At 46.5% G+C, this 26,295-nt stretch overlaps 1 pseudogene; it reads left to right on the top strand.

The window, feature by feature from the left end:
- LOC134107147 (proteasome subunit beta type-7-like) overlaps positions 1 to 26,295 on the top strand; it is a 90,810-nt pseudogene that overhangs the window by 32,464 nt on the left and 32,051 nt on the right.

Below are 26,295 nucleotides of genomic sequence, written 5' to 3'. Positions count from 1 at the left end.
ACACCATGATGTTCGCACCTCCAAACCTCACTGTTGGTATGGTGTTTTTAGGGTGATGTGCAGTGCCATTTCTCCTCCAAACATGGTGTGTAATAGGGCATCCAAACAATACCATTTTGCTCTCATCTGAGCACACTACATGCTCCCACTGGCTTTTCCAAATGTTGAGCTGCAAACTTTGAACAAGCTTAAACATGTTTTTTTCCCCCCCAGCAATGGAGTCTTGCGTGGTGAGCGTGCATACAGGCCATGGCGGTAAGAGTGTATGGATGCATGTAACTGTAACTGGAGTCACGTGATATCGATAGCACCATGTTCCATATAAGGGCAATGTTTCCGCCCTTACTCTCTCTCTACCGGGTCTCTCCCGAGAGCGGGCAGTTTAGCATGTTTTGCAGGTAATACACAATGCCACGAGCTCAATGGCTGAAGAGATAAACGTCTGGACGTCCGTTCATCCTCTGGTATTATTACTTCGCTGCGAAGGTAGGCCAAAGGAGTAAGCCTACCTAAAAACAGGTTATGGGCCCAGGAACCGGTAATGATTCCAAAGTTTGACGGACTTGTGCGTTGATAGCTAGCACGACCACGCTAGCATACAGAAGTATCCAAAAGAGCTAGTTTAGCATCGGGAGTACCGGGAAGCTAACGCTAAATCAAAGGGAGCTAAACTGAACTAAAAACAACCATAGCAAACCGAAGCAAGAGCCAGTGGCCCACGTTTGACAGGAGAGCAGAGGAGTATGAGCTCTGGGAAGAGAGGATGCTGTGCTGCATGCACGGGGTGGGGCTGAAGCAGACCTGATGGAGCCCGCTGAACGACTGTCGGAGGAAGAGAGGACTAAAGATGATAAGCTGAATGCGGACGCCTACTGTGCATTGGCGCCACTACTTGACAACACAAGCTTGGGGCTGATATTCAGAGACACAAAGGACAAGGGCCGAGAGAGCCTCAAAGTATTAAGAAAACACATCAGAAAAGGTAGGCCCCGGATTGTTTCCCTGTACATAACAATGACAGCGCTGAAGAAAGCTGACAATGAGACTAACCAAATACATCATCAGAGCTGAGCAGATCATTACAGCAGTCAGGAGTGCAGGCGAAGCACCGAGTGAGGGACTGATGATGGCGATGATCATGAGGGGATGACCGGAGAAGTACAAGCCGTTCACACTGATGGTGACGCATGGCTCAGCCGACATAACACTGGGAGAGTTCAAAGCAAAGTTAAGGAATTTTGAGGCCTCCGAAGACGCAGACCCAGTCCCAGAAGAGGCAGGAGAAAGGGTGCTGAGGGCACAAGCGGCGCCGAGGAAAAAGACCGGGCCAGCGGAGATGGTGTGTTGGCGGTGCGGAGAAAAGGGCCACAGAAGGGATGACTGCACAGAGAAAGTCTGTTGCAGTTTTTGCAGAAGCAGGGGGCACACGGACAAAGCGTGCACAAAGAAGGAGCGTGAACGGAGCGCCCGGTGTGCGTGTGTACAAGATGGCGGCGGTGGCCGTAGGTCCGGTTGTGAACCGGACGGCGACCGGGTAGCCGTGGGAGGAGAAGACCGTACCTTCAGAGCAGAAACAGGAAATGCCAGTCTCTCAGGGAAGGCGCTGCATACCCAGAGAAGGGGAATGATCGTGGACACGGGCGCGTCGTCCCACATCCTCAACGATAGGAGTAAGTTCAAAAGCTTTGACAGCACTTTCAGGCCGGAGAGACACAGCATGGAGCTCGCCGATGGGAAGCATACTGTCGGAGTGGTGAAAGGGAGGGGAGACGCACAAGTATGTCTCATAACCAGTGAGGGGCGCCGGTGTACAGTGACTTTAAAGAACGCTCTCTACATTCCCTCGTACCCTCAAGAACTCTTCTCAGTGAAGGCTGCTCCCGCTAACGGTGCCCCCACTAAAGTGTTTTTCTACGAAGGAAAAGACGTTATAGTCACCGGATGGCGCAAGGTTTGAAATCTATGTATACAAGAGAATGTACTACCTGCAAACCGAGTGTGATCTAGATGATGCGTGTCACGTCAGCCATGATATCCAGACATGGCATGAGGTAATGGGTCATTGTAATTTTGACGATATCTTGAAACTGCAGGACGTGACAGAGGGCTTGCACATTAAGGGTCCAAAGCGCAGGCCTGGTAAAGAATGTGCAGTATGCATAGAGGGGAAGTTCACGCAGACGAGAAACAGAGATCCGACTGACAGAGTAAAGACACCGCTTGAGCTGGTGAACACAGACCTAAACGGCCCCCTAGTTTACTACCCCGGTAAAGGAAAAGTGCAGAAGCACAGGCTGGTAAAGTTTGTCATCAAGACGACCTGTGAAAATGAGGCTCAGACACAGGAGCTAGGACTGGATCTTATAGGAGATCGCGATAAGGAAGTAGAGACTTCACAGCCTAGTGTACCGAACACCGATATATTGACTGATGGTACACAATCCGCATCAGAGGACAACCGTGAGAAGCACCCTAGGGTGACACCACACGACAGTGGGAGATACCCTACCATAGAGCGTAAAGCCCCGGGGTATCTCAGAGATTATTCTCTGGAAGATGCTGATGACGACAGTACACTCACTAGTGTAGATTATTGCTACCGAGCAGTTTGTGGTGTACCTCTGACCTTTTAAGAGACCATGACATCAACTGAGTCAGGAAAGTGGAAGAAAGCAATGGACGAGGAAAAGAGGTCCCTAGAGGACAACCAGACCTTTACCATGACTAAGCTACCAGAGGGCAGGAAGACAGTGGGAGGAAAATGGGTGTATTGGATCAAGGGAGACATTGACGGAAACGACCAGTACAAAGCTAGGTTTGTAGCAAAAGGATACAGCCAGAGAGCAGGGATAGATTACAGCGAGACATTCTCACCAACAGCGAATCTGACAAGTATACGTGTAGTGATGCAGAAGGCAGCCCAAGACAATTTGATTTAGCATCAAATGGATGTGAAAACAGCTTACCTACACGCCCCCATTGATCAAGATATCTACATGGAACAACCTGAAGGTTACAAAAAGGAGGGAGATGAGCTGGTGTGTAAACTAGAGAAGTCAATCTACGGCTTGAAGCAGTCAAGGCAAAATTGGAATGAGATGCTCCACATGTGCCTAGTAGATGACAACTTTATTCAGAACCCGACAGACCACTGTGTTTACACAAAAGAGGAGGACGATGTCCAGGCGTTCCTGGAGGCCTTCAAGGTGATGGCGGGGGCATGCGGCTGGCAGGTGATCCGGGTGGCCGGCGCTCCAGCCCCTTTCCCCTGCCCGGGAGCGACGTACCGCGTTCCGGCAAGAATCCAGGGGGGTACACGCCTGGTTCGGCCCAGGGCATTGGTAGAGGCATCGCGGGTGAGGATAAGGTGTGTGCATGGGGATATTCACGAGTATCCCATAGTGTCCGGAACTTGACTGACGCACCCCGTAATTTTGGGTACAGATTGGCCGAGGTTTAACAAGCTAATGGGGCGGACTGCTGCGTTCACGGCCGACAGGGACATGCGTTATGTGTGCTGTGCTCAGCGGTGACGCGAGGTTGCCCGACGCTGCAGACGGGGAGGGGGCACTCCCGTGGAGACTCCGTCGGTCCCCGAACTTCACTCCATGGAAGATTTTCCACTCGAGCAGTCTCGGGACGACACTCTACGCTCAGCCTTCGACCAAGTGATAAGAATTGATGGTCAATGGGTGCGCCCTGACGCAGCGCGGTCATATCCGCACTTTTCATTGATTAGGGATAGACTATATTGAGTGAGTTGTGACACGGGACAGGAAAACACCCAGTTGCTGGTGCCGAAAATCCGCCGGGAAACTATTTTCCATGCGGCTCATTATAACCCTATTACGTCCTCTACCATTGGCTGAGGTTCCGTTTGAACGCATCGGGATGGACCTCATCGGGCCATTCCACCGGAGCGCACGCGGATATCGCTTTGTGTTAGTCCTCATGGATTACGCAACCCGATATCCGGTGGCAGTGCCATTGCGCAACATCTTGGTGAAGAGTGTCGCGCAGGCTCTGTTTCAGGTCATCTCCCGGGTCGGAATCCCGAAAGAGATTCTGACGGACCAGGGCACAACGTTCATGTCGCGTACACTGAGAGAACTTTACGGGTTACTGGGCATGAAGTCCATTCGTACTAGTTTGTACCACCCGCAGACAGACCTGCTGGTAGAACGTATGAATAAGACACTGAAGTCCATGATCCGTAAATTTATTAGCGAAGATGAATGTAATTGGGACAAATGGCTCGATCCTCTGTTGTTTGCAGTCCGGGAGGTCCCCCAGGCCGCCACGGGATTTTCTCCCTTTAAACTTTTGTTTTGCAGGACACCGAGGGGGGTGCTGGACCTTATTAAGGAAAACTGGGAGAAAGGTCCGAGCCCCGGCAAGAATGAGATCCAGTACGTCCTGGACCTGAGAGCAAAGCTCCACACACTGGGTAGGACGTCACGTGAGAATTTGCTCCGGGCCCAGAAACGGAAACAACGGCTGTACAACAGATCAGCCAAGCTGAGACAATTCACACCGGGAGAAAAGGTACTTTTATTACTTCTTCCAGCTCTAAACTCCTGGCTAAGTGGCAAGGGCCCTTCGAGGTCACACGCCAGGTGGGGGATGTTGATTATGAGGTGGTGAACCTCCTCAAAGCCTGGAGGGAGGCGGAGTCTGTTTCTCTGGTTTCCTCAGTATCAGAAAGAGAGGACCTTGGGCCGGAGGTGCCAAAAGCGGCCAATCCCACCCCGCTCCCGTGTGAGGGCCATCTCTCTGAGGACCAGAGGACAGACATTGCCCAGTTGCAGAAGCGGTTTGCTGATGTGTTCTCCCCCCTGCCAGGCCGGACCAACCTGATAGTTCACCACATCGAGACTCCCCCAGGGGTGACGGTAAGGTCACGACCCTACAGGATGCCCGAACCCCCAGGGGTGACGGTAAGGTCACGACCCTACAGGATGCCCGAACACAAAAGAAAAGTAGTTCGGGAGGAATTATTACTATGTTGGAGAATCAATGTAGCCCCATCGTTCTGGTGGCTAAGAAAGATGGGGCTGTACGGTTCTGTGTGGACTATCGCAGGGTGAACGACGTGTCACGATTCGATGCCTACCCAATTCCCCGGGTCGACGAACTCCTGGACCGGCTGGGCACTGCACGTTTTTTTACAACCCTGGATTTAACTAAGGGCTACTGGCAGATTCCGCTGTTGCCAGAGTCCAAAGAGAAAACTGCTTTCTCCACTCCGTATGGTTTGTACCAATTTACCATGCTTCCCTTTGGCTTGTTCGGTGCCCCGGGCCACGTTCCAGCGCCTCATGGACGGGGTGCTGTGTCCGCACGACGCATATGCGGCTGCCTACCTGGATGATGTCATCATCCACAGCACCACCTGGGTGGAGCACGTGCGGCGGGTGGGTGCCGTGCTGGAGTCGCTGAGGTGGGCCGGGCTCACCGCCAACCCGGGGAAGTGTGCAGTTGGAAGGAGGGAGGTACGGTATCTGGGGTACCACTTGGGGGTCGGGCAGGTGCGCCCTCAGGTGGAAAAGACAGCAGCTATTGCGGCCTACCCGCGTCCCAAGACGAAAAAGAGGTGAGGCGGTTTTTGGGGCTGGCGGGGTATTACAGGCGGTTCATCCCCGGCTTTGCGGACCTCACCAGCCCCTTGACCGACCTGACCCGGAAAGGTGCGTCAGATCCGGTCCAGTGGTCGGAGCAGTGCCAGCGGGCGTTTGAGAAGGTAAAACAGACTCTCTGTGGGGAACCGCTCCTCCACACACCTAACTTCTCTCTCCCCTTTACTCTGCAGACCGACGCGTCGGACAGGGGGCTGGGGGCCGTTTTGTCCCAGGAGGTGGAGGGGGTTGACCGCCCCGTGTTTTACATCAGCCGCAAACTGTCGGAAAGAGAGGCCAGGTACAGCACGGTGGAGAAGGAGTGCCTGGCCATCCGGTGGGCTCCCTGCGCTACTCCCTCCTGGGACGCTCGTTCACCCTCTGTTCGGACCACGCCCCGCTCCAATGGCTCCACCTCATGAAGGATACCAACGCCCGGAACACTTGGTGTTATCTGGCTCTACAGCCTTTTAACTTCAAGGTGGTCCATAGGCCGGGGGCACAGATGGTCGTGGCAGACTTCCTCTCCCGCCCTCTCGAGGGAGGGTGGGGAGTAGGCTAGGCCGGACGGCTCCCCGGCCTAAGTCGAGCGGTGGGGGTATGTGGTGGCGGGCGTGGTTTTGGCTCGGCTGCAGGGGGGAAGAGAGGGGGAGTGGTTCCGGGAACGGCGCCAGGTGGAGGCAATAAGCCTCAGCTGGGGGGAAATAATGATCAATTGTGTCCCTATATAAGTTCCAGGGAGGCGGCGAGCAAGGAGGACGAGCGAGCGGGACGCCTCACGAGCTGGAAGCACGAGAAACCTAAAAATACACAATAAAATATATTGAACCTGCACTCTCGCTGCCTTCTTCCGGAGCCCCTTGCACCCACAGCGTTACAGTAGGCCAAAGGAGTAAGCCTACCTAATAACAGAGTGCATTACTTACTGCATTACTGTTTTCTTTTAGACAACAAGTGCCATTGCGCAACATCTTGGTGAAGAGTGTCGCGCAGGCTCTGTTTCAGGTCATCTCCCGGGTCGGAATCCCGAAAGAGATTCTGACGGACCAGGGCACAACGTTCATGTCGCGTACACTGAGAGAACTTTACGGGTTACTGGGCATGAAGTCCATTCGTACTAGTTTGTACCACCCGCAGACAGACCTGCTGGTAGAACGTATGAATAAGACACTGAAGTCCATGATCCGTAAATTTATTAGCGAAGATGAATGTAATTGGGACAAATGGCTCGATCCTCTGTTGTTTGCAGTCCGGGAGGTCCCCCAGGCCGCCACGGGATTTTCTCCCTTTAAACTTTTGTTTTGCAGGACACCGAGGGGGGTGCTGGACCTTATTAAGGAAAACTGGGAGAAAGGTCCGAGCCCCGGCAAGAATGAGATCCAGTACGTCCTGGACCTGAGAGCAAAGCTCCACACACTGGGTAGGACGTCACGTGAGAATTTGCTCCGGGCCCAGAAACGGAAACAACGGCTGTACAACAGATCAGCCAAGCTGAGACAATTCACACCGGGAGAAAAGGTACTTTTATTACTTCTTCCAGCTCTAAACTCCTGGCTAAGTGGCAAGGGCCCTTCGAGGTCACACGCCAGGTGGGGGATGTTGATTATGAGGTGGTGAACCTCCTCAAAGCCTGGAGGGAGGCGGAGTCTGTTTCTCTGGTTTCCTCAGTATCAGAAAGAGAGGACCTTGGGCCGGAGGTGCCAAAAGCGGCCAATCCCACCCCGCTCCCGTGTGAGGGCCATCTCTCTGAGGACCAGAGGACAGACATTGCCCAGTTGCAGAAGCGGTTTGCTGATGTGTTCTCCCCCCTGCCAGGCCGGACCAACCTGATAGTTCACCACATCGAGACTCCCCCAGGGGTGACGGTAAGGTCACGACCCTACAGGATGCCCGAACCCCCAGGGGTGACGGTAAGGTCACGACCCTACAGGATGCCCGAACACAAAAGAAAAGTAGTTCGGGAGGAATTATTACTATGTTGGAGAATCAATGTAGCCCCATCGTTCTGGTGGCTAAGAAAGATGGGGCTGTACGGTTCTGTGTGGACTATCGCAGGGTGAACGACGTGTCACGATTCGATGCCTACCCAATTCCCCGGGTCGACGAACTCCTGGACCGGCTGGGCACTGCACGTTTTTTTACAACCCTGGATTTAACTAAGGGCTACTGGCAGATTCCGCTGTTGCCAGAGTCCAAAGAGAAAACTGCTTTCTCCACTCCGTATGGTTTGTACCAATTTACCATGCTTCCCTTTGGCTTGTTCGGTGCCCCGGGCCACGTTCCAGCGCCTCATGGACGGGGTGCTGTGTCCGCACGACGCATATGCGGCTGCCTACCTGGATGATGTCATCATCCACAGCACCACCTGGGTGGAGCACGTGCGGCGGGTGGGTGCCGTGCTGGAGTCGCTGAGGTGGGCCGGGCTCACCGCCAACCCGGGGAAGTGTGCAGTTGGAAGGAGGGAGGTACGGTATCTGGGGTACCACTTGGGGGTCGGGCAGGTGCGCCCTCAGGTGGAAAAGACAGCAGCTATTGCGGCCTACCCGCGTCCCAAGACGAAAAAGAGGTGAGGCGGTTTTTGGGGCTGGCGGGGTATTACAGGCGGTTCATCCCCGGCTTTGCGGACCTCACCAGCCCCTTGACCGACCTGACCCGGAAAGGTGCGTCAGATCCGGTCCAGTGGTCGGAGCAGTGCCAGCGGGCGTTTGAGAAGGTAAAACAGACTCTCTGTGGGGAACCGCTCCTCCACACACCTAACTTCTCTCTCCCCTTTACTCTGCAGACCGACGCGTCGGACAGGGGGCTGGGGGCCGTTTTGTCCCAGGAGGTGGAGGGGGTTGACCGCCCCGTGTTTTACATCAGCCGCAAACTGTCGGAAAGAGAGGCCAGGTACAGCACGGTGGAGAAGGAGTGCCTGGCCATCCGGTGGGCTCCCTGCGCTACTCCCTCCTGGGACGCTCGTTCACCCTCTGTTCGGACCACGCCCCGCTCCAATGGCTCCACCTCATGAAGGATACCAACGCCCGGAACACTTGGTGTTATCTGGCTCTACAGCCTTTTAACTTCAAGGTGGTCCATAGGCCGGGGGCACAGATGGTCGTGGCAGACTTCCTCTCCCGCCCTCTCGAGGGAGGGTGGGGAGTAGGCTAGGCCGGACGGCTCCCCGGCCTAAGTCGAGCGGTGGGGGTATGTGGTGGCGGGCGTGGTTTTGGCTCGGCTGCAGGGGGGAAGAGAGGGGGAGTGGTTCCGGGAACGGCGCCAGGTGGAGGCAATAAGCCTCAGCTGGGGGGAAATAATGATCAATTGTGTCCCTATATAAGTTCCAGGGAGGCGGCGAGCAAGGAGGACGAGCGAGCGGGACGCCTCACGAGCTGGAAGCACGAGAAACCTAAAAATACACAATAAAATATATTGAACCTGCACTCTCGCTGCCTTCTTCCGGAGCCCCTTGCACCCACAGCGTTACAGTAGGCCAAAGGAGTAAGCCTACCTAATAACAGAGTGCATTACTTACTGCATTACTGTTTTCTTTTAGACAACAGTACCGGTTAATTGCAGGTCTTTTTGAAGCTCTCCATGAGTGGTCCTTGGCTCTTGGACAACTCTTGTGATTATTCTTTTCACTCCTTTGTCAGAAATCTTGCGAGGAGCACCTGGTCGAAAGAAATTTCTGTTGAAATGATTGTCTTTCCTCTTCCGTATTATGGCCCCAACTGTGCTCACTGGAACATTCAGAAGCTTAGAAATGCACCTATAACCAATACCCTCATTAGGTTGCGAAAGTCTTGAGACCGCTCTTTGCTTTTACCCATCATTAGATGTGTCTTGTGTGACACCTTGGCAATGAGACCTTTTTGTAGGCCATCAGTTGGGACTGAACCAGCTGATATTCATTTGCACTGACAGGGGTCTGGATTGCTTTTTAATTACTGATTAATTTTTGATGTTTTCAAGTGTTGTCTCGGCTTTACCTTTTTGCACCTCCTTTTCTTCATGTTCAATCATTTTTCCCTTGTGTCATTTTACATTATTACACATAACTTTATTTCTGAACTTCTTTGTTTTGAGTTGTTACCAACATCTGGTGAAAATGTCATGTCATTGGCTCTTTTGGAAATATATTTACTGAGAAAAATGGTGACCTGTTCATAACTTATTTCACCCGCTGTACATACACTCTTCAAATTCTGCAGAGAGATGCTGGACGTTTGAGGCTGATTCTGACGAAGGGGTCGGCGCTCTCCGCCATCGACGTGTCCTTGACCGCGCTGTACGTGAGGGTCACGCTGTAGGCGGCGGGCTTGTCGCAGCCTTTCCTCCCGCAGCCGCATATCTTGCGGAAGGTGGCGCGGAACTTCTGCGACATGGCGTTGTAGATGACCGGGTTGACGGCGCTGTTGAGGTAGACGCAGACGCGGCAGAAGAGCACGAACCAGCTGTCCAGGTAGGCGTGGTCCAGGAAGGAGTTGACCACCACCAGGGTGCGGTACGGCATCCAGAGCACGGCGAACAGGATCACCACCACGGCCAGCATCTTGGTCACCTGGTTACCCAACAAGGAAAGACGTGAGAACGGATGCTGCAGCAGAACACCTGCAGGAGTCCGTGGGCGCCGAATCCGACCTGTTTGAGGAAGACGCTAGCTTCTTTCCTGTTACAAGTTTGAATTCACCATTCTTAAAGAGAGCATTCTTTAAGTCGACAATGAGAAAGTTCTGGACATTAAATGGTACATGGACTTGCCTCAGAGTAGAGTACAGCGCCTTTCTAGTCCTTTCAAGCCTCAAAGCGCTTTCACACTAGACGTCACTCAGCCATCTTTCACACACCGACGGCGCTGCCTTCAGGAGCAATTTAATTTAATTTAGTGTCTCGTGGAGGTCCGGGATAATCTCAGCTGTTAAAGGGTGAGTTCACCCAAACTACAAGTGTTATGATTCAAAAGACATAATATCATTTAACAAAGACCCCCCCACTCTTGATCGTGTCAGTACTTAACCCTTATTACACGTTGTACTCTGAGAGGCTTATATACCTCACATATGTTTGATAGCAGTAAACTGATTCATGATAAGTTCACTCGTTCGTCTTTGTAGTTGCTTGGGCCCGGCTGGCTTTGATGCTACGCTTGATGGCAACTAATGAGAAGTGAAACATTTTGGTCTACCATTCTCAATATAATCAAACTCGAACCTTCATCCTGTTTGTCTCCATTTAGCTCATTAGGGGCTCTCTGGACGGACACAAATGAGTCTAGCAAGATGGGAAGTGAGCCAATTATAAAGCAGGAACGACAGCCGGGAAGTGAAGTGACGGATCCATATGAGGTTGACGGGTCACCATTTGGTTTTATTCATCGCGCGCGTTTGGGCAAGACTGCTCAGTGCCCAGCATGTCCCTTTGTCAGTCTTTGCAGATTTGGATAATTTTGCCGCCTGCCATTCAAACCTACATCAAACCGAGGTGATTCACGTCTGCACGACGAACAAACACGAGACGAGTGACGCATCAAAACAAAGCACAATGCACATGCTCGCAAACAGCACGCTCTGTTTCTCTTTAGCACAGTAAAAATAAATAATGAGCTTTCTCACGGAGCGCGAGAAACTTCACAGACCTCATTGAGTCGAAGGCTCCTGCCTTTAAATCCCTTTGTAACGCGTGTGACAACATTGCGTCCTCCAACAGCAACAAGCTTTATTTTCATCCCAAGGTGAATTTCTTCTCTGCATGTATTAACTATTCTTTGTGATGATTCCTGTCAAATTTATGAGGATTATTAGCTATTACCTAGAGTTACTATTGATTACAACAAGCCATATTTTTGTGTCATCCAAGTCCCTGACACAGTCACACTGCCTTGTAAAAGTCACACATGTAATAGAAGTCAGAGAAACATCCTTCCGTTAAACCTCAAAAATCAAAGGCTACAGGGATACTAACTCATACAGACACACCTGTGAATAATTATTCACAAACTGTTTGTGTGCTTTATATTTTTTAGATGTTGGAAGATAACGGAAAAACAAGATCTCAGAGGGATTGTGAGACTTTGTGAAATCTGGGCTTAAGGCTTACTGCAGGTAGAGAAAAAAAGGACTTAAAATGCAACGAGTGAGCCATTATCTTTTAAGAGACTGAGTCCCAAATTCATTAGCAGTATCCACACCTTCATTAAGTGCATATTGCATTGCATATCTTACTTCAACTGGCTTTGTTGTCGTTGTTAGGTTAAGATGTTACGCTACGATGTTACGCTCAGAATTTAAGCATTTAGCTGTGGATATGTATAGAACTTTTTTTTCCCCCTACCCTCGCCATTTTCTTCATCTAGAGAGCACATATTGTGTTAATCTGGAGTGTGTGTGTGTGGGCGTGTCGAATGGCGGGGCAAAGCCATCAGGTTGCTGGAGTGTTTGGGATCAAAGCACCAAAGCCTGGTTTCCCCACTACAGAAACACTTAACCTTACAGATAAATTGCTACAGATGACAAAGTGCCTGAACTCCAGTCCCTCCCCTCACTGTGAGTGTGTGCAGTCAACTCAAGGAGTTTAGTTCATTTCATTTAGCCAAGAATACATTAGCACTGCGTCTCCTTTTTCCAGATGTTTAATTCTCTTTTTTATGGGCTTTTTTTCACTCAAGCTTCCATGTGCTGAATACGGCCAGTGAGCCCTTCTTTGTCAAAGCTTGTTAAAAAAAAACTGTGGTCTCTATCACTTCCTTGGAAGCCATAATCGATTATTATATGGACAGATTTTTTCTTTTCTTCACCACTGTTTTCCAGCAGTACATACACACAACCACCTATACACATGGTTATGGAAATAACTTATATATATCTTGTCCAGCCATCTACATAAAACTCGTGGATTAATTTGAAACGCCCTGGTTTTGCATAAATCTCTAGCTGTGACAAACTTAAACAGAGTGAGGTAGATTCTTAGTTAGTATATTCTTAGTTTGGTTTTTCTTCTCTTTTCATTCATGTTTTTCCCTTTCACCCTACAGGCTGCATCCTAAGTGTGCTTTTTCGTCTACCGTTCTCTGCTGTCGATAAAGAATGGACCACCTGTCTTAGGTCGGGTGTGATGCATTGCACTTGTTTAATTTACATGCAATGTTTATCAGACAGTAGTCTACAGAAGTGAATGTACGTGTAGCAATTAACAAACAGACCACCTGTCTTAGGTCGGGTGTGATGCATTGCACTTGTTTAATTTACATGCAATGTTTATCAGACAGTAGTCTACAGAAGTGAATGTACGTGTAGCAATTAACAAACAGTCCATCTCCATAGGAGATTGGCAGCCTTTCGCGGGCTCTGAGCTTTTGGGAACTGTAGGATATAAAAAAAGAAATTGACGACCAGGTTCATAAATTAACTATAAATAAAATGCATTTAGTGTACAACAAAACACAACCATGATTGTGGAGATATGTTTTCAATAAAGTAATGGGAGCATTGTAAAACCACTGTCATTTTGAAACTGTAAACAATAGAACAATACCAATGTACAGTTATGGTTGTATTCAATTTAATGCAATCTACCGAAATGTATTGTAATACTTGATAGCACCACAACTGATATTGACCGAGAGGCCTTCGAAATCCGAGCTACGTTGAACCCACCAGGAGACCACTCCCAGGGGGCGTGGTCACTGACTTTACACCTCCACTGATCTGTGTAAATACTTGGAGTTCTCTGGAGGAGACAGCAGACTAGGGATGGTCAAAGGACTCCCCGTGGTCTGTTGGTTTGTGGAGACCAGCGGCTCCTCAGCTGAGATGTTCTTTTTAGCACAGCACCGTATCTTTTATTAAATACTTTTTTTTTACTGTTCATTCCAAGATGTTTCCAACCGTCTGGTGTTACTCGAGAGAAATGGAGTCAAAGCTTTTAGTGTTCATGAGGTTCAGACGAAGATGCCCTTTCTTCCTTGCTAGAGAAAACTAAAAAACAGCACTGAAGTAGCAGCTTTTCATGAGCAATATTATTTTTATTGTTATATATTTTGAGAGGAGGAAAAACTGTTGAGTGTTTTATCACTCTTCCCTTTGCGCATAAGAATCAGCTCTGTTGGCAGGTTATCTAGTAGTTTTACCTTTTGATATTGATCAGAAAAAGTATATTTCATTGCTAATTCTTTTTGCTTTATATACTTTAGGTTCATGTTCAGGGTCTTTGACTTTAACACTTTAATTTGGACTGCATCAAAATCCCTAAAATATATCTAGTACACATTAAATTCAGCACTCTCAAGTCTCAGTCACCAAATAAACCTAATTACGAGAGTGTAAAATCCAAATTTTAATCTGAATAAATTGTCTCTTAGAGCAGTAGTGAATGATTTGTAAGAGAAAACGCTGACGGCGAGAAGTTGGTATAAATTACATTTGTATTCATGATCATAAAATTGCATTGCCATGTGTGCTTCCATCAGACTCAGTCCAGGCTCTGCAAGGTTTCAAAGCTCGCTCTTGAGTTACGAATCAGGTGTCAGACAGACGCAGCCCGCCGGCTGCTTAAAGAAATGTTTTATCTAGTGGACTATATTCGTGTGTAGGATATTGTTTTTGGATCCACAGCAAACATACACTGTATATTTTACTGTATATTTGACTGGTCTGTCCTGGTCATATATAGATTCAAACAAGGGACTTCAATGACAGCAATTAATCGGCCATCGGTGTGACTTTCATTCCCGGGGCTGGGGCCTTCTGAGAAAGTGTCTCGCCTCTGCTGATGAGTCCACGAAGGCAAACAGCCCCCAGCAGACTATGTCAGCAGAGACGTGCGTTGAAACGTCCAGGGGGGGATAAGAGCCTCTCCCTCGGGACGGGTCGTTGCTCCTGCGGTTTTAATTCCATTGCTTTACAGTCAGAGCGCGGAAACTCATTCTCTTTGACACTTGAGATCCTCGCAGAACAGTGTACCACCTGGTAGTAAACAAAGCAATCTAACAAGAAGGCACTGAATCCGAATTATCACCCAAGGGAGGAAAAATGAAATGAATTTTCTGTTTTGTATGTAATGCTACTATTTGTCTGTCATGAATCACTTTCGTTTTTGCCTCCTGCTCTTCTGTCTTTATTCAATCTTTGGCTTCTGTGGTGCGCCTCCTGTCCAGCTGGCTCTTGCTCGGCTGAGGTGAAGTGGAAGGCATGCAGCCAGTCGCCTGAGATTGAATCCAGAATATTTCCTGATGGACGAGGAGAGAGAGAAGGGCGGGGGGGGGGGAAGTGCGCCAGCGAGGAGCGACATTACATTTTCTCAAATCAAAGTTCTCTTTGTGTTATAGTTCGGCGGGAGCAGCTCTTTCATGGCAAATTCTGACTTATCGCTTATACCACTCATGCAGGCAAATAATAATAATAATGAATGCCAAGTGCACATTGTTCCTGGTGTGCACGGGTTGTGTGAGTGACGAATTTCTAAGAAAGCATATAATAAATGCATCCAAGTGCTGAGGGAACGAATATTACCAATGACCTCATCATTTCTAAAATAATGGCTAGACTGGAACAAATACTTGGCCCCTAAAAATAAGTAACTAAAAGAACAAAAATTGCTTATCTAATACCCGACAGGAATACCAACTCCCAAAAAAACCCTCTTTGGGGAGAAATACATAAAGGACGGCAATTAGCTTTCGTCCCCAGCTTTTAACATCACATGGTGACAGGATGTTAATTTGTACAGTATTTATGATTTACATGACTATAAATTGTTATTGACTATAATGCATTCAGTTCACCTAACATACAAATGTAATATCTACTCTCACAATCATCACACAAACTACAATTCTACACTAAACATTACTACATGTAATATACTATACGCTAGGTGTGCACTTCTACTTAAATCCCTTCTTCTTAAAACAAAATACATCAGAGTAAACTATAAAAGCTGATTTACTTCACACTGTAACAGATTCTGTTCTTTGTTGGCAGCTGAATGAAAGATGGTGTATCTCAATTTAGGATAAAAGTTGATTCACCTCACATTCCCCCACTGGTAGGGGCTACCATCCACGATGGCACCTGCCCATGAGGATTATCCAACTCACACACCGCACGCAAGTTTATTTGGGGTATGTTTCCAACACAAATACGGTATTAATCTATGTTTTTAATTAGAATGACTGAGCCATAATTTGAAGCAGTGGGTCTCAACCTTTTTTTTAGTGACGTATTTCTTAAGGAATATTTCTTACAGTCAAGTGCTGTATGAATAAAGTTGGTACCCCTTAAGCAGTGCAAAGCTTTTTTTGGTTGAAAAAAACATGGTAATAGACAGCAGTGTTCCCTCTGAGTCTGATTTCTCAAACCGAAGCAACACTTTGGGTGGGTTGCACCTTGTGGCCGTCTTTTCTGACAGGTGATAACAATGCGCCAGGTTGGGAAAAAGCATCTTGGTATGGAGGATGTTTTTTTTCTCCGGAAAATAGCGTACAGAATGTCCAATTCAGTTAACGAATTTACACTTATTTAATATTTATTAAACTATTTTTGTTCAAGGTTTTTAAAATGGATGTCAATTTTAAAATGTATATATTTAAAAATCTCAAATACCCTGTAGTGCCTTCCAATAAGGTCACTTCGGACGCCTCAGGGGTTTCAATAGGCTTGTTCATTTATTCCAGTGTTTCTTTCACGTATAATAACAAAAATAAACTGTCACTAAACTTATAAATAAACCAACAAATTAACAAGCAAAAACTAACAACAACAATTGAAAAACCATATGCCTGCTGGCGTCCACGTCTTCCCACCACTCAACACCGAAGCAAAAAAGACAACTTCCAGGATCGTTTGTCTTCCTGTCCACTAATTGCCACAGGTGTGCAACTTCGACCAGCAGGCGTCACCCAATTAACTTTGCTTCAAAAATGGCTCCTACACACCGGCCCTCTTATTGCTACCGGCTAAATAGGTACAATAACAAAGAAACAAAACAAAATATGGAGCCATTTCACAATATACAGTACACAGTAAAGATATAAATCTGTCGAATCATCAATGATCACGATTGGTCACTCATACAAACATGAATACGTTGGTTTCATTTGAAACACGTCAAGTTTTTTTTTTTTTCCAGTTCATTTGTGACCATATTCTTTTCAATTCAAATTAAAGTCCATCAATGAAATAGTAATGCAATCAATGCCCTTTTTTCAGAGTCCTTCTTCAGTGTATAACGCAAATAGTCCATTATGCCACAAAGGCGTTGTGCGTTCAAAGGTCCATGTTAGTGTGCATTGGTATATTTATGTACGCATGTGTGCAGGTTGCAAGAGATTCCTTGCTTGAATTGTCCATAGTCCATTGTGCGTGTGTAAAGATCAGTATACATGTCAATTCCTACAAGGTGGAGTAAACATTACACATACATTGGACATTCATACCCACATGTGATTTTCCAACAATAAGCAAACCTTTGTTATCGGTCTGTCTATAACGCTAGTCTTTGTTTTTAAAGTCAAGCTACGAACGATCCCCTTTGAATCTTTCTTTGTGTCAATAACTCTCCCCAACATCCAAGATCCCCTAGGGGCAGTAGGATCTGCAATTAACACGATGTCGCCATTTGCATAGTTTCTTTTCTCTTTAAACCATTTTTGTCTTTCTTGTAGGTTTGGAATATACTCTCTAACCCATCTTTTCCAAAACATATCAGCTAAGTACTGTACTTGCTTCCATCTGCGTCTACTATACACATCTGCTTTCTGAAATAAGCCAGGGGGTAATGTGGGTTGTCCTTTGAGAAGTAAGAGGTGGTTGGGTGTTAAAGGTTCGAGGTCATTTGGACTATCTGAGTTTGAGGTAAGTGGGCGACTATTCATTATGGCTTCTACCTCACAGATGAAAGTGTGAAGGGATTCGTCGTCTACTATTTGATCCTTTGTTAGTGATAGAAGTATTAGTTTGACCTGTTTTATTAACCTCTCCCATACTCCTCCAAAGTGTGAAGCGGCAGGTGGATTACAAATCCATTCTATGCCATTTTGTTGCAGAGCAACTTGAAGTTTGTTGCTTTGGTTCCATTCCTTTATGGCATTTTTTAGTTCACGATCAGCTGAAGTCAGGTTAGTTCCATTGTCAGATCTTATTTGGCGTACTTGCCCTCGTCTGCTTATAAATCTGCGGATTGCGTTGATACATGAATCTGTGTCAAGTGAATTGGCTATTTCCAAATGTATTGCTCGAGTTGTGAAACACGTAAAAATGACACCATATCTTTTCACTTCACTGCGTCCTCTTTTCACTATGATTGGACCAAAGAAGTCTGCTCCAACAAAGGTGAATGGTGGTAAATCTGGTGTTATTATTTCTTTTGGCAAATCTGCCATTTTTTGTTCTCCCAAATTTGAATGTAGGCGTCTACAGAACACACACTCAGATCGTATCCTTCTAGCAAGGGAAGTTGCTGCTGGAATCCAGTACTTCTGTCGCAGTTTGGCCAACATATGGTTCCTTCCACAGTGGCCTAGTTGTTCGTGAACGTGTTTTAACACCAGCTTGGACACATGATGGTGTTTTGGAAGAATTGTAGGATGTTTTCGATCCTCGGGCATAGCCATTCGGCTTAATCTTCCTCCTGTACGAAGTAATCCGTCTTGCAGAATAGGATCCAGTTTACGAATGTGGCTCTGATGACTGACATGAGCGTTTTCCCTTTGCAAGGTTTTGATTTCTCCTGGAAATGCCTCCATTTGTGTAAAGTGTACGATTGCCTTTTCTGCCCTTTTGACGTCTTCTAAAGTAATCTGCTGCACATTCATGCGTTTTTTGACTGTTTGCATTTTACTTTCCATCAGACGTTGTTTCTCTGCATCTAAGGTCTTAATACTCATGTTGGTAAGTATTTCCTTTCTTTTCAGACTTAATTGCAAGAGAACGTCTTTTAACTTAAGTAGCCATGCTACTGCTCTGGTTAGGTTGTTCCACTTTGAGTGATAATGTATGAATGTGTGAGTAGGATTTTTTTCTTCTTTTACAATCAAGTTCATGGTGAGAACATCTTTCTTCACTTCCGCGTCATCATCATCATCTTCATGTGTTTGTATGGCAATGTCAGAATTTGTCCATTCAGATTCCTGACGTTTGAGAAATTCTGGACCATTCAGCCACACCTTTGAATTCAGAAGAGCACTGGCTTTGAGACCACGGGATGCACAATCTGCAGGATTTTGTTTAGTGTTTATGTATCTCCATTGTTTTACTTTGCTCATTTCCCTGATTGTGTTCACTCTATTAGCCACGAATGTTTTAAATCTTTTGTTCTCATTCTGAATGTACTTCAGTGTTGATGTACTATCCGTCCAAAACATGGAGTTCTCAAGAGCAAGTTGTAACTCTGCTTTGATCAGTTTATCCATTTGTACTGCTAGTGCTGCTGCAGTAAGTTCCATTCTTGGCATTGTAGTTTGTTTTAGTGGCGCAACGCGTGATTTCCCCATTATAAAGGAGGTGTGCACTTCATGCTCTGAATTTGTGAGACGGAGATACGTGACACAGCCGTAACCACTTTCAGACGCATCACTAAAGTGATGTAGTTGTGCAGATGTTATCGGATCAAAGCCTTTTGGCTTGAAACATCTGTTGACACGGAGCTCTCCAATGCAACTTAGGCCTGCCATCCATTCATGCCACAGCTGTATGTAGTGGCTTGGTACAGTTTTGTCCCAGGCGTAATTCAGTTTGCAGAGATCCTGCAGAATGTTCTTAGCAGTAAGGACGAATGGAGAGATGAAGCCGAGAGGGTCGTATACTGAGGATACGATGGACAGTATTCCCCTTCGAGTACATGGCTGTTGTTTCGGGCTCACTGCGAAGGTGAGTTTGTCACTTTCTATGTGCCATTGTATACCAAGAGTCCTTTCTGTAGGAAGATCACTGGATTCCAAGTTAAGGTCTTTGACTTCTTTTGATCTGGCTGCTTGTGGGAAGGACTTTAGGACTGTTCTGCTGTTACTTATCCATTTGTGCAAATGAAAGCCTCCCATTGAGCAAGCTCTTTCAAGCTCTTTGCACAACTTCGCAGCATCGGCTTCAGTAGCCACAGCTTTCAAGCAATCATCTACGTAGAAATGTTGCTTAATTGTTTCCACTGTTTCGGGCAAAAAGAGATCTTTGAAATCTTCGGCAGTTTGTCTGAGGGCGAAACTTGCACAACTTGGTGAAGACGTTGCCCCGAATAAGTGCACTGTCATTCTGTGTTCTTTGAGTGGTTGACCTGTATCACCATTTGGCCACCATAAAAAGCGCAAAAAGTCCACGTGCTTCTCCATAATTCTCACCTGGTGGAACATGCTTTCCACGTCTGCCATAAGAGCGATTGGCTCCTGGCGAAAGCGCAACAAGACGCCTACCAAGTTACTGGTGAGATTTGGACCTTGCATCAATTTGCTATTCAAGGATACCCCCTGGAAGGATGCGGAGCAATCGAATACAACTCTCAGGGAGCCCTTCTTCGGATGGTGCACTCCATGATGTGGAATATACCACACCTTTCCACTTTGTGTTTCCAGTTCATCAGACGGCACGACTTCTGCGTGGCCCTTCTCAAGCATTCCTTTTAGAAATGCAGTGTATTCTCTGTGAAATTGTTCGTTCTTTTCAAATTTTCTTTTCAGAGACATGATACGTTGCTGTGCCTGTTGGTAGTTGTTTGGCATCATTACATCATTTTCTTTAAAGGGTAACGGTAAGTAATAATGACCATTTCTTAGTTCTTTTGAACTTTCCATCATAGACATGAACTGTTTGTCTTCGACTGACATCTCTGATTTCTCCTCAGCTGCCAGTTCAGGAAAATCTTGATGATACTGTTTAATCAACAAGTCATTCAAATCTGCTACCGATATGCGATTAACTACAGTACATGAGTGACTTCCTTGCGTTTGACATGTTGTTTCTTGCATGAGCCCATTGACGACCCATCCTAAAGGAGTTTTAACAGCATATGGCCCATTACCTCTACTGTTTATTACTTTCCAAGGCTCCATAAGCTTTGCAGCATTTGTGCCTATTAACAACTCAATGTCAGCATCCAATTGTGGAACCTTCACCTCATGTAAGTATTTCCATTTGTCTATTGATTCTTGTATTGGTATGTGTTGTTTTGAAACTGGTAATTTTGTTTGAGTATAGACTTCTGGGAGTTTGTGATACAGTAGGCCTTCCATACTGCTGACTTCAAGACCAGAGACTACACTGCTGTGGACATTTTTCTCCTGCCCCATTGTGCACAAGAGAATTGTGGTGTTTTTACCAGTGATGTTTAACTTTCTTTTCAATGAGTCTGTACAAAATGTAGCTGAGCTACCAGGATCTAAAAATGCATGGGTATTTATGACTTTATCTGAATTTGCTACCTTTACTTTCACTGGCACGATTGCAAGTGTGCATTGTTTTGATTGACTGACCCCCATTAGGTCATCGTCTTCTAACGAAACCATAGCACTACTCAGTGGTTTGTTTCCAGTTATCACACCTTCATTTCTAATTCCATCCTTTTCCCTGCCAGTGTGAATGTGGAGGATGGTTGGATGAGACAGAGAACATGTTTCGCATTTCATTCTGTTTTTGCAGGTTTTGCTAACGTGCCCCATGGTTAAACATCCAAAACAGATCCCGTTTAATTTCAGGAATTCTATTTTCTCGCTGTTTGGTTTAGACTTAAACTTTTCACAATTTTCAAATGTGTGATCTCTTTTACAAAATAAGCAAAGCCTTTCAAGTGCACGCTTACTTGTATTCAGTTTGGGTCCACATTGTGACTCGTTCCTTTTTAGTTCAGGTGCTTGAGCAACTGTAGTGGCAAAGCTGGTCCTCCCACCAAGTTTGGTGAATGGGTTTTGTGGTTTAGGTCTTGATGTTACTTTACTCTCTGTCGAGTTGTGTATGTCGCCGAAAATTGGATCAAGCATTGCTCTGGACTGTCTTTCAATGAAGCCTACCAAGTCCTTGAACGTTGCTCTGTTCTGGTTATCTTGCATGCTACACACATTTGCTCGCCATCTATCTCGTAGCCTAAATGGAAGTTTAGACACGATGAGTCTTAAGTTGGTGAAACTTTCAAGCTCTTTTAGGCCATCAATATCTTGCATTGTATTGTGGCAGCTTTGTAAAAAGAGAGCATATGATCGCAACCCATTGCCATCCTCTGGTCTGATGGTTGGCCAGTTCACAACTTTACTAATGTAAGCAGATGCTATTTTATAGCTGTTTCCAAAATTGTATTCTAGCTGCCTTTTAGCTTCTTTATACGCAATGGAGGAATCCATATGCATAAAGCTACTGATGAGGTTTCTGGGTTGGTCTCTTGTATACTGTTGTAAGTAGTATAGTCTGTCATCCATATTAGTTGTTTTATTCTCAATACATTGCTCGAACGCTTTAATGAACGTCCTGTAATGAAGAGCATCACCGTTAAATATGGGAATTTCTCTATCTGGCAAAAGAGAGAGTGTTTGCTGTTTCACTAACATTTCAGTTATTTCTGTTTGTCTCTTTAATACATCCGTGACATTTGTATCATTATGATCCCAGTGAATTCCGCTTCCTATCGGTGCTGAGGCGCTCTGATTGGCATTTTGTTGTGCACCTACAGTTTGAGGGGCTAATCTCTCTCTCTGGGATCTCATTGGTCTTTGTACTGTTGCAGGGGTATCATCTTCCGTTGGTGTAACGTATCGGTATACGCCCGACACTGAACGTTGTTTTTCAGCTTCTCTGAATACTTTAACTCTTGCCTCTGCAGCAGCAAGTTCGGAATCTATGACCATTTTTTCTTTTCGTGCCTTTAATTTTGCAATGATATTTGCTTCTTCAATATCAAGATCAAATTTGTTATCCAAAGCCTGCGCCTTTGCTCTAATTGCCGCACATTCAGCTTCGGCCTTTAGATGAGACGTAGATTCTCGTGACGCGCAACTGAGAGCGCTTGTTGCTTTGCGGCTATGCGTGTCACTGTGCGCTACCTGAGATGCGCTATCTTGTGGCTTAACAGCCCCTATATCCTCCTGCTCTTCTTCTTCCTCATTAACTTGATCAACCTCGAGCCAATTCATGACATCTTTTAAGAAGCCTTTGTGAAGGTGATATTTGGGTTGGTACCAGTCTAAGTTATCAGCCTCCCTTTCGTATTCGTCTTTTGTCAATTTTTGTACGGCTGCTTGTAAACTAATAAACTCAGAGAAAAATCCTTCAAACAAATTAACTTGTTTCCTAACAGTTTCTTTGTCCTGTCCAGCTTCAATTAAACTATGGATTTCGTTTCGTTTGCGTGTTAAAACACCAAGCTTCCCCCTACGTGTTGCTATTATTTTAAACAGTTCCTTTTCTTCATTCCAATCCAGCTCTTCAGGCTCTTCGTCAGCCATTTTTCAAAGATTAACTCAAGAGTTCATCACACACGAAATAAATAGCATTTCAAAGTCAACGTTCAGTTTGTAGTGTAGGCTAAACACGGCAGCTCACGTTCAAAGTCATTATATGAGCGCGGCGGCTCGCTTCAATTCAGCGTTTTACTCACAAACGTCCAAGGAAATAATGGTTGAATCCTCACGTATTTCCAGCGGGAACGTATATAATCCACAAACTTTAAGGAATGCAGCTCCCAATCTTCCAAGTATCCTCAGGGTATGGCTGTAAATCCAACTTTCCAAACTCAGGTGACTTCCGTATATTCCAATGTAGCAGGTTTTCATTTTCCAGTTGCAGAAGGTTTTTCAACTTATGTAGTGCCTTCCAATAAGGTCACTTCGGACGCCTCAGGGGTTTCAATAGGCTTGTTCATTTATTCCAGTGTTTCTTTCACGTATAATAACAAAAATAAACTGTCACTAAACTTATAAATAAACCAACAAATTAACAAGCAAAAACTAACAACAACAATTGAAAAACCATATGCCTGCTGGCGTCCACGTCTTCCCACCACTCAACACCGAAGCAAAAAAGACAACTTCCAGGATCGTTTGTCTTCCTGTCCACTAATTGCCACAGGTGTGCAACTTCGACCAGCAGGCGTCACCCAATTAACTTTGCTTCAAAAATGGCTCCTACATACCCCTTGAAGTGCCTTCACGTGCCCCCAGGGGTACATGTACCCCCATTTGAGAAACACTGATCTAATGCATCCCCACATACTTGTATGTAATATTGTAAATACTATACACAGCACTTAATAGTATTAATACAGAAAACGCAAGTAATACAATTAAAGGCCAATGAAAATTGAAACAATAAATCATAATTTACATGACGTTTTATTTAAGTTGTGAATGATGTCAGATTTCAGAATCCTAAGATCATCAATTTGTTGGAATATGAATTCTTGGCTGACAGCTGCTGACGTCTTCTCTCCGTGGGGCTGGGGCGGGTGGTCTTGGGGTGACAGGTCTGGGACTCACCAGGGTTCTGAGAGGCATTCAGGGGTCTGTGGGGGGTCTGGGTCTGCTTGGCACGACGGGTAGGCTGACTTCTACTCTTAGCTGTCCCAGGAGTTAGACAAGTCTGGAGGAGTCTCTCCCTGTTAAACACAAACACAAGTGATGAAAACATTGAGCTCAACTACACAACCTTTAGATTGTTGGATTGAATCTTTATTATCTTGATACTTCAGTAGTCTTAGTGAGGGATTACTTACTTGGCCCAGTGAAAGAAAGGCGCCAGCCGCTCTTTAGTCGTCCATCCTTGTCATCTGGTCCTGTGTAGTCGTCCATCCTTGTCATCTGGTCCTGTAGTCGTCCATCCTTGTCATCTGGTCCTGTGTAGTCGTCCATCCTTGTCATCTGGTCCTGTAGTCGTCCATCCTTGTCATCTGGTCCTGTAGTCGTCCATCCTTGTCATCTGGTCCTGTAGTCCTCCGTCCTTCTGATCTCTTTGTGTATTAGGCTCATTACTGTAAAAGAAACTTGAAAACCTTTTCTTAACGTCTGGTTCAGTCACCTTCACCTTAATTTTCTTAACTATAAAAGAGACTTTCTGGAGACTTCTGTCGGGTATGCATGTTATTAAAAAGCATAGACTTACCTTTGTCTGAAAAAAACATCTAGACTACATGAATAAAAATACAACACAGAATAACAACCATCCCCTGTAACTTACCTCTGGCCTCTATGAATAGCATCAACTATTAATCAAAATTAAAATGTATAAAGAAGAGATAGTATCTGTGTGTGGGGGGGGGGGGGGGGGTGAGTGAAGGCCGTGAAGTGGGGGGGGGGAAAACCACCGGTAGCCATCTGCTGGGCTCTTCATTAAGAAGGGGCAGAGGCATGAAATGTAGGGAGCTGACTCAGTGTAGTCCTCTTCCCTGGTTCTCTTAGTGGAGGAGGAGCCTAGACGTGAAGTGCAAGGGGCTGTGTCCACATGGTCCTCGACAGTCCCTCTGTCTTTTCACACTTACCTGCCCTGTGTCGTCCTTTTGCCTACTTGGAGGAGACTCCTGACATCTGGGGGACTGGGATTAGCGCTTCATCAGGACATTCCACAGGAGAAGGGAGTGGGGGAGATTGCACTGGACGCAAATGTATCAATCCATAAAGAAGAGATACCTAAAATCTCTTCTGCAAGATGCTACCTATAGCCAACCTCACGGAACACGGGGAATGGCGGCTTTACATCCTGCAGCATGTTGCTGTTAATTCAAGTTTCTGCTTTCAGCCCACTGCCAGCATCTTCTGTGTGTGGGGGCTGAGGCCTGAAGATGAGGAAGGAAACCACCGGTAGCCATCTGCTTCGCTCTTCTTTGAGGAGGGACCGAGGCCTAAAGCGGAGTGTGCTGACTCTCTGTAGTCCTCTTCCCTGCTCCTCTTAGTGGGCCACGGGCCTAGACCTGAAGTAGAAGGGGCTGTGTCCAAATGGTCCTCCTCACTTGGTAGATAAGGGGCTGTCTGGGGCTTTATCAGTCCTGACCAGACACAAAGGTTTCACATCCTGCAGAAAGCAAGCTGTCGCTCTCAATTCAAGTCGCTGTTTTCCGCCCACTGCTAGTATCTTCTTGTCCTCTTCCCTGGTCCTCTTAGTGGACGAGGGGCCTAGACCTGAAGTATAAGGGACTGTGTCCACGTGGGGGAGATTGCGCTGGTCGCGAATTTATCAATCCATAAAGAAGATATGCCTAAAAACTCTGCTGCAAGATGCTACCTATAGCCAACCTCACGGAACACAGGAAATGGCGGTTTTACATCCTGCAGCATGTTGCTGTCAATTCAAGTTGCTGCTTTCAGCCCACTGCCAGCATCTTCTGTGTTGAGGCCTAAAGATGAGGGAGGAAACCACCGGTAGCCATCTGCTTCGCTCTTCTTTGAGGAGGGAAAGTGGAGGCCTAAAGTGGAGTGCACTGACTCTCTGTAGTCCTCTTCCCTGGTCCTCTTAGTGGGGCAGGGGCCTAGCCCTGAAGTGCAAGGGGCTGTGTCCACATGGTCCTCGACACCGTCTCTTTGCCTTTTCACACTTACCTGCCCTGTGTCGTCCTTTTGCCTACTTGGAGGAGACTCCTGACATCTGGGGGACTGGGATTAGTGCTTCATCAGGACATTCCACAGGAGAAGGGAGTGGGGGGGATTGCACTGGACGCAAATGTATCAATCCATAAAGAAGATATGCCTAAAAACTCTGCTGCAAGATGCTACCTATAGCCAACTTCGCTGAACACGGCGGAA

The sequence above is a fragment of the Pungitius pungitius genome, chromosome 17 (assembly GCF_949316345.1).
Source record: "Pungitius pungitius chromosome 17, fPunPun2.1, whole genome shotgun sequence".
Classification (NCBI taxonomy): domain Eukaryota; kingdom Metazoa; phylum Chordata; class Actinopteri; order Perciformes; family Gasterosteidae; genus Pungitius; species Pungitius pungitius.
This window is presented reverse-complemented; position numbering and strand designations above follow the sequence as displayed.